Here is a 15,704-nt window from a genome sequence, read left to right as displayed (position 1 = left end):
ATCATTGAACAAACACTGACAGAGAAAACTAAAATACCTTCTCGCCCTATTGGAGAATTCAATCTTCACAAGTGTGACAAAGTGGAGGCATATGTTAGGCGATTTAACACCTATAGAAATCGGAGAACATTTTAAAAATGATACTGCACATTCACCGGCTGCATTTGCCTGCCCCCGGTTCCCGATAGCAAGTGAGTATTTAAGGCCACTAGTAATTGGTTTCGCTTTAATTGCAAATTGCAGATTAACATCCTTCCCATTGTCAAAACTCTGCACGATGCACAAAATTATATACATTCAAGCACCAGCAATAGCATCAAATATAAACTATATTAAAGACTCCGTATGTAAAATAACCTTCTGAGCATAAGCTCTCACATCCCTTGTTAACTTTCTGACTAGCGGCAGTAATATAAACAACCACCAAAACTTTAGAAACCCAAAATCATTGAAAACCCAAATGAAAATCAAGGACTTTCAAATGGTCATAGAAGCTCCAAAATATTAAAGCAATGACAAACCATTCGAAAGAGGCCACCAAGCAAAGGACCAGTAAGATCGAGTCTCTTATTGCCATAGTGATCCCTATCATCCTCTGCCCTTCGTCCAATTGCACATAGCAGAAGCCGGTGAATAATATATCTGGTAGAAAAGCAATTAGTGTCTCTCTAAATCACTAAGAAGCCACAAAAAAGGAACATATTCAAATTAGACGAAACCTACCCAAAATAGTAAGCTTTCTTTGTCTCACAATATTCTCCTACACCAACATGAGGAAGCATTTCCTTTTGGAGGATCTCTTTGGCATACCTATGAAGTAAATGAACAAGAGACTCTTCTTAAACAAAAAAAGAAGCACAAAAGATAGCTTTACACTCGAGTATAGCAAGAGCCAGCAATCATAACACATACTTCATCCTCTTTTCATTTGTGACACCGACAGTGGCCCCTCGTTTCCCGATGTAGTCCAGTGCAACCTGCAATACAGGAAGAAAAGCATAACCGTCTCAGTAAGGCCACAATGCCACATCACCACAAGAAAAGCGAGAAAGAAAAAAAAAAAAAAGAGAGAGAAGAAATCAAATGGATGCTAACATTTACAATAACATATACAGATTAAGTCCCAAAATTAATTAATTTATATCAATGACACTGAATTTGCAATCTAGGAAACAAGAGCTGAAACCTAAACAAATATATTGAAGCTGCTAAAAAATCAAATATGAATTAGAACTGAAAGGACATTACTTTTGAAAGGTAAAAACAATTTAAATGCCAGCAAGCCCGAAGATTATGTTTAGTTCATATTGGAAACATGAACCGCTATATTTATTCATATTGCTTGAAGTTTAGCTTATTCAATACAGAGCAAACCAGAAAGAAAAGCTAATCTCACACTAACTGCCCGTTAAAAAAAAAAAAAGGATAACAGATATAAAAATTTAAATGATGATATAATACAGTGGGAGGGTTGAAGCAACTCCATGAGTGTCAAAGAAATCATAGCAAATATGTTCTAATATATCTTTGTCAGCAACAAATCCTAATGCCCGAAACACAATTATAATAGGAATCTCAGTCCGAATGTACGGAAGGGTAGGAACCCTGCAGTTACATAACATACCCAAAAACAACAAAAAATTCATAAATTCCATAAGAATTCAAAGGCCAAAAAAAAAAAAAAAAAAAAAAAAAAAAAAAAAAAAAAAAAAGACTGCTCCAAAAAACACCCCTAAACACCATATTTAATGCCCATTACCCCTTTGGCACAATTCTGTGAAAGCATCCACACAAACATGCTACTGCGTGGCCTGTTCTGGGAGTCCACCATTGATCGGACTTCCGCCACATAGGCATACTTGTTTGGCTGCCTCTTCTTAAACACAGACTTGATTGGTGCTCACCTTCTACTAAGCAATTAGAACCTTTTCACTCCCATTGATAATAAAATACCCACCTTGATCATATGGACACTCTCCCAGCTCCGTCAAAACCTTCTCTGAATTCTGATATAATGTGCAGTAACTCGACCGGAGCATTATAGGAACCTAAAGTATATGGCAAAAAAGAAGCAGAAAGTCAATCCTGAAGGACAACAAAGAGGCATAAGAGCCTATACCCTGTTGTCAAACTTTCATCAGTTCGGAATCCAATTCGCATACCTTCCCAATGAAGACTTTAGTAAAATCTTGAGTTTCAGTTACTTCTTCACCATCATGCCCTTTTTTTTTTTTTTTTTTATCAATCTCTTAGTGACATCCACATACAACAGAGCTGAGTATGTTAGATTCCTCAATCTCGCTGCCTTCGGAAACAAAGTCACAGTTTCTCCATCTGACATCATTGGCTTACTAAAATATATCTGACCAAAGCTAATCTTATAGATGGTCTGCAAGACACCCATAATCATTACTACCAAGAAGCAAAGTTAACCCATAAAGGAAATTCTATTTCTACTTTCAATCAACCAATCAACAAAACTATTTACTCTATGGATAGTATAACAATAATAATTTATTTCTCTTGTAACATTTAAAATCACATTTATTTTTACAGAACAGAATACAAACATGGTTTGTATATCTATTTATATAAAATGCTGACCCTAAATAGTTGGAAAAAGGCGCTTTGTAAGGCATATTTATTATATAAAATATGTAGAACTTCCATTAATTTATAATGTGGAAGATGAGACTTAAAGTCAGAAAGATAATTATATTAAATATACTACTACTATACTTTTACCATATTTTTGCCATTACAATTGTATTTGTGGTGACCACGTATACCATAGAAAAGATAGGTTGAATAATTCGGGCATGTCATCTTGTTTTCAAAATTGTCTTATGTGATTCCTCTTAAAATGTGTTTGTGCTACAAAAATCACTTGGGCAGTGCCTTAGCTGCACCGGCCAAGTTTATGACATAATGTAATTTATTTGGAAATTACAGCCAAGGACAAGTTCAAACACGTGTCTAAAAGTGTCTACAAATGTCACAAACATGGAAGCTCCATAGAATTGTCCACGCTTCTTAGGCAAGAAACTAAGAAATGACAATCCAACATCAAGAAGGAACTCAGACCAACACAAAATTTGTTTTCATTTTTGCTTCCCATCAAACAATTACCGAATTGTATCTCCCACATACAATTGCATTAACTAACCAATAAATACAATAGGTTCCGGTAAAACTTAAATTACAATTACAATTAAACAATGATGAATCTTTACATCCTTTGTCTCATAGGTTCATTTAAAGCAACCCAGGATTGCCGGTGTTACAGAACTATATAGTCATAAAACAGCTAACCAATTATCATAAGCGAAACCATAATTTCAGTTCAGCCGAACTAACATAAAAAAATATTAGGCTTTTCCAAGAACCACCCAGGAACACAGGAAAAACAAATTACAAAACCAACCACCTAAAGCTACTTCACACTAAAATCACATAAAGATCTTCAATTTCCACCTTCAGTCAAACTATTAACATAAGTTATCTTGACCAACCAACTAAAGCAACTAATCAATGACTATTTTATATCAGAAGTCCATCATTCAGTTAAACATAACAATTTTTTACCCGACTACTTCAGGCAGATATTCTATTTCACTATATCTAAGGTAGTCTTGTTTGCACTTGCCCAAACCATATTGATCGATTTAATGCACCCTGCACCTTCTATCACATTCATGGGTGTTCAATAAAGAAAATTATGTATTAATCTTTTATTGTTTTCCATTTACCTTTAAATTGATCCATATATAACACAATCTCCTTTCTATAATGTCCTTTCTTTTTCTAGTCTATAATTTATTAGAAAATTGTTTGGCATAAGATATATTGACTCGATTAAATCTCACAATTATGGGGCTTCCACATCTTCTTTTTTCTTCCAGTAAATGAATAATAAAATAAAGAATCTCACTCTTATGGGTCTGTAAACATATAAATTTTGACAACTTTGAATATGTAACAGAGTTAGAAAACGTCCCCAAAAAAAAAAAAAAAAAAAAAAAAAAGATACAACCTATCACCCTCAACTGCTTTGCTTCAACGGGGCTGCATAACAAATTTATTATGCTGATTTCAGTGTTGCCTTGGGGTGTCTTAACAATACCAGAGTCATCTTGGTTTATCATTACCAGTTAATGGAGAGGAATGTCCTTTTAAGACTTAATTAACTCAAATGATCAATTAATGAAAAAGCTAAATTTGAAAACTATTTAATAATAAGCTATGCTACATAAACGGAAAATACACATTGAATAAACTATGCCAATCCAATTCATTAGTCAAGTGGTGTCACCAGTGAAGACTACTTCAACATTTTAAATGGTGGTTTAGGCTTTCTGAGCTTGGAAACACAAAACAGAGCTGCAATTTTAAACATATGTGGAAACTTGTGTCAAATACTCAAAACAACCTATGACTCAAACAAAATACTTAATCAGAAGGAGATGCTTTGGGGATTTTAGCATGCCTCAACAAAGCAGTTGGGTATGGAAAAAGCTACTTCAGCTGAGTTCCTTAGCAATGCCCTTCTTAATTAAAAACAAGGATAAAATTGTTCAGAAACTCTCTTTCGGACTAACAATTGGCAGCAAGAAGGCCCTCTGATCCTGAAATACAGCCACTCGCCAGCCCATCTCTCCTTGATTCCTCGCATCCATTTTACTCAGATGATTCTTAGTGTTTCCCTCCACAAATTCTTTCCCGGTTCCCAGCTTGTAAGTTGCCTATTAAAAGACCCTTAGATATTCAAGTACTGCTTGAAGCTAGGTTACTTAATTAGCTTATAGCTTGATTGGCGCAGGGAAAGAAAGTAATGCATATAATCCTTTAGACCAATATGAAACTATGGGCTGTATTGCAAAAGGATGCACTTGCAGCGCGACTAATACCTAGTTCTTAATATAATTTTTAGAGCATGCACGAATGGACACTTAAGAACTGAAACAGGATGGTGTAGCAAGGTCCCTTTGGATTGAGAATCAATGCTTGATCTCATAGCCCCAAGAGTAGGTTTATTAACTCCATGGCTGCTCCCATTTCCACAGCTTTTCTTCTCTCCCTCCTTTTTGATAATGTTGTGCCTTCTCAACCCATTGATTTCCTCTATAACAGATTCAACCCAACATACAGATATGGATTCAACCAAATAAACCTTATTCTAGATGGATTTGCTACCATCATCCCACAAAGTGGAGCTCTTGAGCTTACTAACAAATCTTCTACTAATGTCAGAGGCCATGCATTATATCCCCAACCAATTCAATTGTTCACCAAAAATTCTTTTTCTGTCAACTTTTCTAATTCCTTTAGTACATACTTGTTTTTGAAAAAGTCCCCAAAGATGATAACCAAGGTGGCTATGGCCTCGCCTTCACTTTATCTCCTTCACCACAATTTCCCGGAGATGAAGGGGATCACTACCTCGGAATTTTCAACTCAACAAATGATGGGAACCCCTCAAACCATACCTTTGATGTTGGATTCAACACTATTAATGGGAACAAAGAAGCATCAGATACCCCAGGTAACCATCAACTGCTTTGCTTCAAGGGGGCTGCATAACAAATTTATTATGCTGATTTCGGTGTTGCCTTGGGGTGTCTTAACAATACCAGAGTCATCTTGGTTTATCATTACCAGTCAATGGAGAGGAATGTCCTCTTAAGACTTAATTAACTCAAATGATCAATTCATGAAAAAGCTAAATTTGAAAACTATTTAATAATGAGCTATGCTACGTAAACGGAAAATACACACCGAATAAACTATGTCAATCCAATCCATTGGTCAAGTGGTGTCACCAGTGAAGTCTACTTCAACATTTTAAATGGTGGTTTAGGTTTTCGTAGCTTGGAAACACAAAATAGAGCGGCAATTTTAAAACATATGTGGAAACTTGTGTCAAATACTCAGAACAACCTATGACTCAAACAAAATACTTAATCAGAAGGAGATGTTTTGGGGATTTTAGCATACCTCAACAAAGCAGTTGGATATGGAAAAAGCTACTTCAGCTGAGATCCTTAGCAATGCCCTTCTTAATCAAAAGCAAGGATAAAAGTGGTTCAGAAACTCTCTTCCAGACTTACAATTGGCTGCAAGAAGGCCCTCTTATCCTCAAATACAGCCACTTGCCAGCCAATCTTTCCTTGATTCCTCGCAACCATCTTCTTAGTGTTTCCCTCCACAAATTTTTTCCCGGTTCCCAGCTTTTAAGTTGCATGTTAAAAGACCCTTGGCTATTCAAGTACTGCTTGAAGCGAGGTTACTAAATTAGCAGTGAGATCCTTCGGCAGCTTATAGCTTGATTGGCACAGGGAAAGAAAGTAATGCATATAATCCTTTAGACCAATATGAAACTATGGGCGGTATTGCAAAAGGATGCACTAGCAGCGCGACCAATACCTAGTTCTTAATATATTTTTCCAGAGCGTGCACAAATGACCACTTAAGAACTGAAACAGGATGGTGTAGCAAGGTCCCCTTTGGATTGAGAATCAATGAATGATCTCATAGCCCCAAGAGTAGGTTTATTAACTCCATGGCTGCTCCCATTTCCGTAGCTCTTCTTCTCTCCCTCCTTTTTGATGATGTTGTGCCTTCTCAATCCATTGATTTCCTTTACAACGGATGCAACCCAATAGACAGATATGGATTCAACCAAACAAACCTTTTCTAGTAGGATTTGCTACCATCATCCCACATAGTGGAGCTCTTGAGCTTACTAACAAAGCTTCTACTAAAGTCAGAGGCCATGCATTCTATCCCCAACCAATACAATTGTTCACCAAACATTCTTCTTCTGTCAACTCTTCTAATTCCTTTAGTACAAACTTGTTTTTGAAAAAGTCCCCAAAGATGTTAACAGAGGCAGCTATGGCCTCGTCTTCATTTTATCTCATTCACCGCAATTTCCTGGAGCTGAAGGGGATCACTACCTCGGAATTTTTAACTCAACAAATGATGGGAACCCCTCAAACCACATCTTTGCTGTTGAATTCGACACTATTGATGGGCACACAGAGGCACCAGATACCCCAGGCAACCATATTGGAATCAACATCAATAGCATGGCCTCAGTTGCATCCGAGCCGATTTCTTATCATTTTAGTCATATTGCTGTAAAGGAAGGAGTGAGGTTGGAGAGTGAAAAACCAATCCAAGCTTGGATAGAGTACGATGGTGGAAAAGGGGTTTTGAATGTAACCATTTGGCCTTCTTCTCTCCCTCCTTTTTGATGATGTTGTGCCTTCTCAATCCATTGATTTCCTCTACAACGGATGCAACCCAACAGACAGATATGGATTCAACCAAACAAACCTTTTCTAGTAGGATTTGCTACCATCATCCCACATAGTGGAGCTCTTGAGCTTACTAACAAAGCTTCTACTAAAGTCAGAGGCCATGCATTCTATCCCCAACCAATACAATTGTTCACCAAACATTCTTCTTCTGTCAACTCTTCTAATTCCTTTAGTACAAACTTGTTTTTGAAAAAGTCCCCAAAGATGTTAACAGAGGCAGCTATGGCCTCGTCTTCATTTTATCTCCTTCACCGCAATTTCCTGGAGCTGAAGGGGATCACTACCTCGGAATTTTTAACTCAACAAATGATGGGAACCCCTCAAACCACATCTTTGCTGTTGAATTCGACACTATTGATGGGCACACAGAGGCACCAGATACCCCAGGCAACCATATTGGAATCAACATCAATAGCATGGCCTCAGTTGCATCCGAGCCGGTTTCTTATCATTTTAGTCATATTGCTGTAAAGGAAGGAGTGAGGTTGGAGAGTGAAAAACCAATCCAAGCTTGGATAGAGTACGATGGTGGAAAAGGGGTTTTGAATGTAACCATTTGGCCTGAATCAAGACCAAAACAGGCCAACTAGTCAGATAACGTAAGATAAAGGTCTTGGAGTACCGGAGTTTGAGAATACTAGATTAAGCTTAAGCAAACCAGAAGCTCGAATAAATTTAACCCACTCGAGTTTGAGAAGTATACTTACCTTGGAAGTCATTGGATTTGTAATCCAAACAAATTTTGCTAGTTTTTTCTCTCACAGACATATTGTCGAGTACCTATCCCACATTCCCACCCTCAATTCCCTTCTCCATCCACTTGGTTCCTCCGTATCATCTGAAACAACCCATTTTCCATTCCGAGGTGGAATTTCATTCAGCTTGTTTCCTCTCCGGATTGACATTCCTTTGTAAATTGGGCTTTTTACCACTGGAAAGCTAAAAATTTGCCAAATTCCATGAAAAAGCTAGAATTATTTCGCTGAATCTGAAGAACTTGGATTGAATGGGATCTTCCCCACATTCTCAATGGAGTATCATTTATTAGAGCTTGAGGCTCCATTACCAGGTTTGAATCTGGTATATGTTGCAGAGTTCCGTTATTTATAACGGTTATTTTATGTTTGGTTCAGCTCTCTCCATCAGGCCAACCATACAAGATTTGCTTACACTAACCTTTTATAGTATTTTGCTGGAGGGACGAAAGACATTGTTCATTGGAGTAAAGACAACGAGTCATACGGTGTGATTCTGTGATATTAAGAATATTAAAGATATCACTTCAGCTTCTATGCACGTAAATGAGTTGTAGATGTTCAACTTTTGGACTCTAATCAGGATCCCATTCTATTCAGCCCAACGTAACAACACTCTATATCGATTCCAGGTGTCAAGCTTAGTGGGACCCATCTTAGTGGGTGTTTGGGTCGCTTCTCTACCACAAAAAAACACTTCCATTCTAAAACATTACCGTCGAATATGTTTAGTGAAAAATTAAAACAGAGCTTACGTAAAATAAAAATAAAAAAAGAAAAAAAAGAAAAGCGTGTTTAAGTCAACTAGGAATTGTGACTTTTAAAATTGTGTTGAGTGTGGTTCATCTGTTTAGATAACTAATTTTTTTTTTAGATAATGTAATCTATTTGTATTTTTTATAAATATAACTTTGTCCCTATTACAAACAAATAGCAATCTAATATCCTAATTTTTGGGGACTCTCAACAGTAAATGAATATCCTAATCTAAATGAATATCCTAGTTTTATCACATGATCCCAAATTAAATACAAATTAATAATCATTAAATTATGTTTAACTTATTTATATTTTAGTACTAAATAAAACACTATATCATAAACAAAATATGTGATTTAAAAAAAAAAAAAAATCAAATACAAGCTGATCATCATAAAGTATTGAACTGAGTGGAATTTTACAATTTTTAATATTAAAAAATTAACACATGTTTTTTAGTATAAAATTAGTAATAAAAGTACTTTATTTAACATTATTACCAAATAAATTTAAAAATTGCAATCAACACTACTCTTCCATCCAAAAAGCATATGAGATTGCACTATGCTTTGAATGATCTTGGATTATCTCATATCGGCAGGTGAAAACCTTTATAATTGAAAAAACTTCTATAATTCTCTCTGTGCAAAAGCCAAAAAATATTACCCCAAATTAAGAGTTTCTTTGGTGGTTATAAATTCAGAGATGTTGTATGTACTCTCCCATATATATAGCACTTGTATAAAGGTTCTCAATTTGAAAGATCGATTATGCATTATTTTAATGGAGTGATACATTACATTTTAGTCAGTTTTATGTCGTGGCACATAAATCGTCAATTATATCATTTTCTATATTGTATACAGATGGTTCAAGAGTCAAGGTAAGAGGTATCATGTATCCAATCACACTATTTTATGTGATTAAAGAATGACATCATCGTGATGTTATTCAATATGATGACGTCACAATGTTATTCTATATATAAATTTTGTTAAATGTGTTTGACCCTAGAATTTAGGGATGGCAATTTTTCCCGACCCGGCGAGTTTCCGCTCGGCCCCTAATGGGGTGAATTTGGTAGTCTTTAAATGGGTTTGAGGCTGGTTTGGTAAAATAATTAAAAACTCGAAACAGATTTGGGGTGGAGGCGGATGTAGTGATAAACCCGCCCCGCCCCGATTATATATGTACCTTTAAAATTATATATATAATATATTTAATATTTTTAAGACCTTTATTGCTTTGTTGCAAGTGCCGGTTAAAATGATAATATTCATTACTTAATAATTTAAAAGTTCTTTCAACTTATTTATCAACCCAACTTGAGCACATTGGGCTATTTTTTTTTTTTACTAAATAATAAAGTGGCATAACCCGCCTCATCCACGCAATTAAACTGAATACGCGATGCGGAGTCAGTACTTTGTCTACTGATGTGTAGGCGGGCATTGTATTCAAATTACAAACCCGTCCTAAAGTAGTGGCGGAGTTGGTATGACGGATTTTCTAACGAGGCGGAGTAAGGTTTAGTTAAATCCGCCCCGTTGCCATCCCTAGTCGAACTCTCTATCATTACTCTTTCAAAAAAGTCAACCTCTCTTGACTCATTTGTATAGACGATGTACATGTTATATGAATTATGTACGATTGCATAAACTAATTAAGAATTATATACAATATCTAAGAGTACCATGTAACATACTTAACATCTTACTTAAGCGGTTATTTATGATTAATTTTATAAACTATAGCATGTTGTTGGATTTTTTTTATCAATAAATTAATATTACAATGTAAATATTAAAATGAAATAATTAAAAAATAAAAAGTTTCCAAACAATTACTCCAAAAAATATATACATTAACATTTAAAATTTAGGGTTAAAATCATAAACCCCCCCTCCCCTCCTGTTGTTTCCCAAAACTATCAACTAACCGCCTCAACTAAAAAAACTATCATAATACCCCTTCATGTTTTTAAAAGTCTATCATATCCCCTCTACCCGTTAGTTGACTGTCTAAAATTAACATAATCTCATCAAGTGACCATCACGTGCACCATAGACTACATTATGCTAATAAAAATAACCTTATTCTCTCGTAATGATGAAATTGCCCTTATTATACCATAAAAGAGATTGCACGTTCCTTTACAGATCAAAGCTTCAGTTATCTTCTTCTCTAATTTCAGTGGTGTCTTCCATTGTAACAATAGCAGAAGTTATCGTCCTCCATTAAAGCATTAATCGATCAATTGAAGTCCCTAATTGATGATTTGAAAGCCTAAATCACAACCAATCTTATTCTTCCACCACACAATCTATTATTAGGCAAGATCTTATATATAACAACATAATATGTGATTATGGCTATCCAGCTATTGTTTAGATAAGTTTAACAACAAAGGGAAGATATATTATTCTTGTTCCATAAAAAGATGCTCTTTACGGGCATGGTGTGATCCGATATCGACAAAGCCAGCATATACTAAAGATATTGACAACAAGTTTAGTGAAGGTGAAATTGTTGAATTGAAGTACTGGTATGATACATTCAATTCCCGTTTGTGATGTTCTCTGTTGTTGAATATTTGATAGATTTAGGAATAAAATAGTGAGTTGGTTTTAATTTTGAATTATCAACGTATATTGTATGTATTTCCTTGAATTTGTATGAGCTTGTGTGTATGGAAAGTGTTTTCTGAAGCCCTATGAAGTGTGTATGCAATGTATTTTCTGAATTGTCAAAGTGCATGAGCAAAAGTGTATTTATTTAGAAGTCTTTAACTTTTGGCATTTTGAAGAGGGACCACTAATGGCAGTAAACACAATCAAAGTTAAAAAAATTGGAGCTGTAATGAGTATGAAAAGTGTTAAAATTGGACCATAATGAGTGTGCAACTTTTCCTCAAATGCACATTTGCAAAGTGTTGAAATTGGACCATAATGAATGTGCAAAAAAATATAGAATCATGTGAAAACTACAGACCATATAATATCATTTCTGTGAAAAGATACATAACATATAATGTCAAAAATCTTGTCAAAACATACATAGCACATGCACATGTAATTTCCCAAAAAAATTATTATCATAATCAAACCAACACCTTCATTATAGCCGTACATATATTGTCATTTCAGTAAACATTAAGAAAACATATGATAAGCTGCACAAAATCTTAACTTTGTTCATAATCTTCAAAATTTTCACTATGTTCATAGAAGTTACACCAAAAATTTGCCATTACTTTCATTGTCATGCCATCATTCTTGTGTGTTAAGTGTGGATGGAAAGTCTATAAGAACCACTTCATATTGGGTGTATGTTGATGCCCTATTCAATAAAGTACAACACATCTAGTTAGCAAAATGTGTTTTAATTCAATTTAATTTAATTTAACCAAAAGAAAATAATAAGAGGTTCAATATTTATACTTCTGAATGACCAACAACAGCTCTTTCACCAAGACCATAATGTTGGGTAGATGTTGATGGCTATTAAATAAAACAATAAATGTCAACATATATGTGTATAATGTATAATAAATATGAAATAATAAATTCTAATTTATACCTCTAAATGAAGGACAACAGGTCTCTTACCACCTCCATCATTTTTGCCACCACTACCACCACCTCTAGTAGCTCTTTCAACTCCCCTACCACCTCTAACAGCTTTGTCACCACTGCCACAACCTTTGTGAACACAACAACCATAGTAACAGCTTTGTCACCACTGCCACCACCTCTTGCAACACTAGCAGCCCTATTAGCATCTCTGTCAACTCTTCCACCACTTCTATTAGTTGTTACACCAACTCTCCCACCCCTACTAGTGTTAGCTCTCCTACCACCTCTATTAACTGTCACACCAACTCTCCCACTCCTACTAGTGTTAGCTCTCCTACCACCTATGTTAACTGCTATACCAACTCTCCCACCCCTACCACTGTTAGCTCTCTTATCACTGCGTAAGCAGGTCTCCCACCCCTACCATCAACAGTTTCATCCATACCACAACCTACACCACATGTACCTCTTATTATTGATCATCTTCTACCCTTACCTTTTGGTTGTTTTGTAACAGGCTCAAGGGCTATACAAGTCCTGATATTATGACCCAAGACAGTACATTTAGTGCATATCAATTTTGACCTCTTCACCACTGGACCTTTTGAAGGACCCACATCTAAACCCCTTTTCTTGTTCTTTTTAGGTCTTTATGGTCTAGCCCTATGAGGTGTTGGCAGTATTAGAGAAGTACTAACTTCTCTTTTCATATTCCTTAATGACATTAGTGTTATCACATATGCATAAGATTTAAAGTATGTCTCCCTATAGTAATAATGGTCAACAAACAGTTCTGGATCATACCTCCTATCCAATATTACTGTAACCGCATGTTTGCAAGGTATGCCAGTTCTGTCCCAATACTTACAAGTACATGTTCTCTGCGTAAGATTCACATAATCACTAATTCCAACATCATTCCATGTCATGTTATCCACCTGATACTTGTCATGTCCTGCATAACCCACATGCATGCTTCTTACATCTTCAGAGATCTTATCTAATTTATTTTTATTTTTTGGGCATAACAATCTTATAACCTTATTTATCGTCTCTCTATTACTTTGATACTTTAGCATCAGTTGTTTTTTGATCTCTCAAACATTTAAATTAAAGGCTTTTCCCTTTCCTTCCCAATGTAGCTGGTGAATGACTCACACATGTTATTTACACGTAGGTTATTCTTACTTATTCTAGTATATGTGTACCTTGCCCAAACATTTACAAGAATACATTAACCAGTCATGTACAACCTTGTCAATTGTCCTCATCTCTTGCATATGTAGCACAAAATTAGATTCAGTGTATGATGTGGCTGCATTCCAGAATATGTTCCTTAATATCCTACCATTGATTTTTTGCTTGAAATTATCATACATGTGCTTAATATAGAACCTAATTTCCGCTCCAGGATATTTATGCTCAAATACCTCAACTAGACCCTGTAATTTGACAAAATAAATATTGTAAATATGTAAAATATTAAAGTAAGATAATAAATGACCATATACATGGAAATATAAACATGTATACCTTCTATCGATCTGAGATAAATATGTACTTCTGATAATTGCCAACTAACCCTATCAATTCACCAAAGAACCATTCCCAAGAGTCCTTACATTTTACCTCAACAACAGCAATTGCAATTGGATAAAAGCTATTGTTAGCATCCCTACCAACAACACACACTAAATGTCCCCCATAGGATCCTTTTAAGAAACATACATCTAGACCAATAAATGGTCTATGTCCCATTAAAAATCCTTTCCACATAGCCTCTAGGAAAAAGAACAATCTATAGAATGAAGTACCCTCATCAATATAGGGCATTGTTCTTACATTAACAACACTCCCAAGATTTATTTCCTTGATTAAGGCACAATAATATCTAGATCTTGTAAATTGTTTTATATAATCACTTTCAATCATTTCTAAAGCCAGCTTCTTTGCCAAAGCAACCTTTTATTTGGTCATTTCAACATTAAATTAATTTTCAACAAAGCCATCCAATGTGCAATTTGGTTTTTTTCCAGTATAATGCTTTGCAATATAACTATATGTCAACTGCCTATTGTGCCTTACACCAGTACAGTTGTGATAATCAATGAACTTTTTTATTTGGAAGGATTATTTATCTTCACCATTTTTAGAGGCATGAATCATCCACCCACATTTTGCCTTGCATAGATTCTATCTCCATTATTCTTCTGAAATGTTATATCCAACTTGCCTTTTATAGCTATGTCCTGACTGCTTTTCTAAATTCTGCTGCCCAACCAAATTCATGCTTATTTCAAGTTTCTTGTTTCCCAAGTCTGTATGAACATTGAAATTTAGATAAGATGGCCCACTTGTGGCATCATCCTCATCCTCTCCACCACTTGAAAAAGCCAAACTCATCAACTCCTCACTTGGTACATATTCAGAAGCTTTATCACTATCATCGTCTTTATCAGATTCAATATGAGGTTGTGTATCCTCAGTTACGTCATCTACTTGATGGTCAACATCATTTCTGCCCTCATTCACCTCAGTTGCATATTCATTATTTCTTACTTCATCAACCTCCTATACGCTTCTTCATAATTTCTTATTCCATTTGTTGCATCCATCATATCTACCATAAAGTTGTCATTATAGAAGTCCAACAAACATTGTCATTGTAATCTACATCATTCCCATATTTAATTTTAGGCATATCAAAATCACTGTCATTTAAAGTTGGTATTGCAAACGCATCATCATTCTCATTCTCATATTTAGTTGGTATTACAGGCATATAATCATTGTCATTCTCATTCTTATCTTCAGTTGGTATTACAGGCACATCATCATTCTCATTCTCATTCTCATCTTCATATGGTATTATAAGCACATTAACATCATTCTGATTCTCATCTTCACTTGCTATTGCAGGCACATCAACATTATTCTCATTCTTATCTTCAGGTGGTATTGCATTTCCTACTTCAGGAATTGACACCACATATAATTTAATTAGGCAGAACATATGGTACATTTGGAATATATCAATCATATCCCTGTCAGTCTTCAATTCCTTAACAATCCTATCAATGTAAGACTTGTAGAACAGTTTACTTGTTCTATGTGGATAACCAAACAATCTTATCTTGTACTTAATTTCTATCATTGACATAAGATCACTATCTATACCTCATAGATCTCAACAGACCCACCAAAAAAATGGACTTAAATATATACTACCAAACAGACTACTATAATGCATTTCCAGTGTGTAAAACTTTTCAAAAGCGGGATTAAAACCTAAA

The 15,704-nt window shown here is 35.2% G+C and overlaps 2 pseudogenes; both read right to left on the bottom strand.

Annotated features, from left to right (window-relative positions):
• The window catches only part of LOC132299852 (DNA-directed RNA polymerase II subunit RPB2-like), a 71,731-nt pseudogene that overhangs the window by 24,800 nt on the left and 31,227 nt on the right, over positions 1-15,704 (bottom strand).
• Positions 66-1,917, bottom strand: LOC132299882 (DNA-directed RNA polymerase II subunit RPB2-like; annotated as a pseudogene).

The sequence above is a fragment of the Cornus florida genome, unplaced genomic scaffold (assembly GCF_030987335.1).
Source record: "Cornus florida cultivar Cherokee Brave unplaced genomic scaffold, ASM3098733v1 CherokeeBrave_3.0.0_Hap2_Chr01, whole genome shotgun sequence".
Lineage (NCBI taxonomy): Eukaryota > Viridiplantae > Streptophyta > Magnoliopsida > Cornales > Cornaceae > Cornus > Cornus florida.
This window is presented reverse-complemented; position numbering and strand designations above follow the sequence as displayed.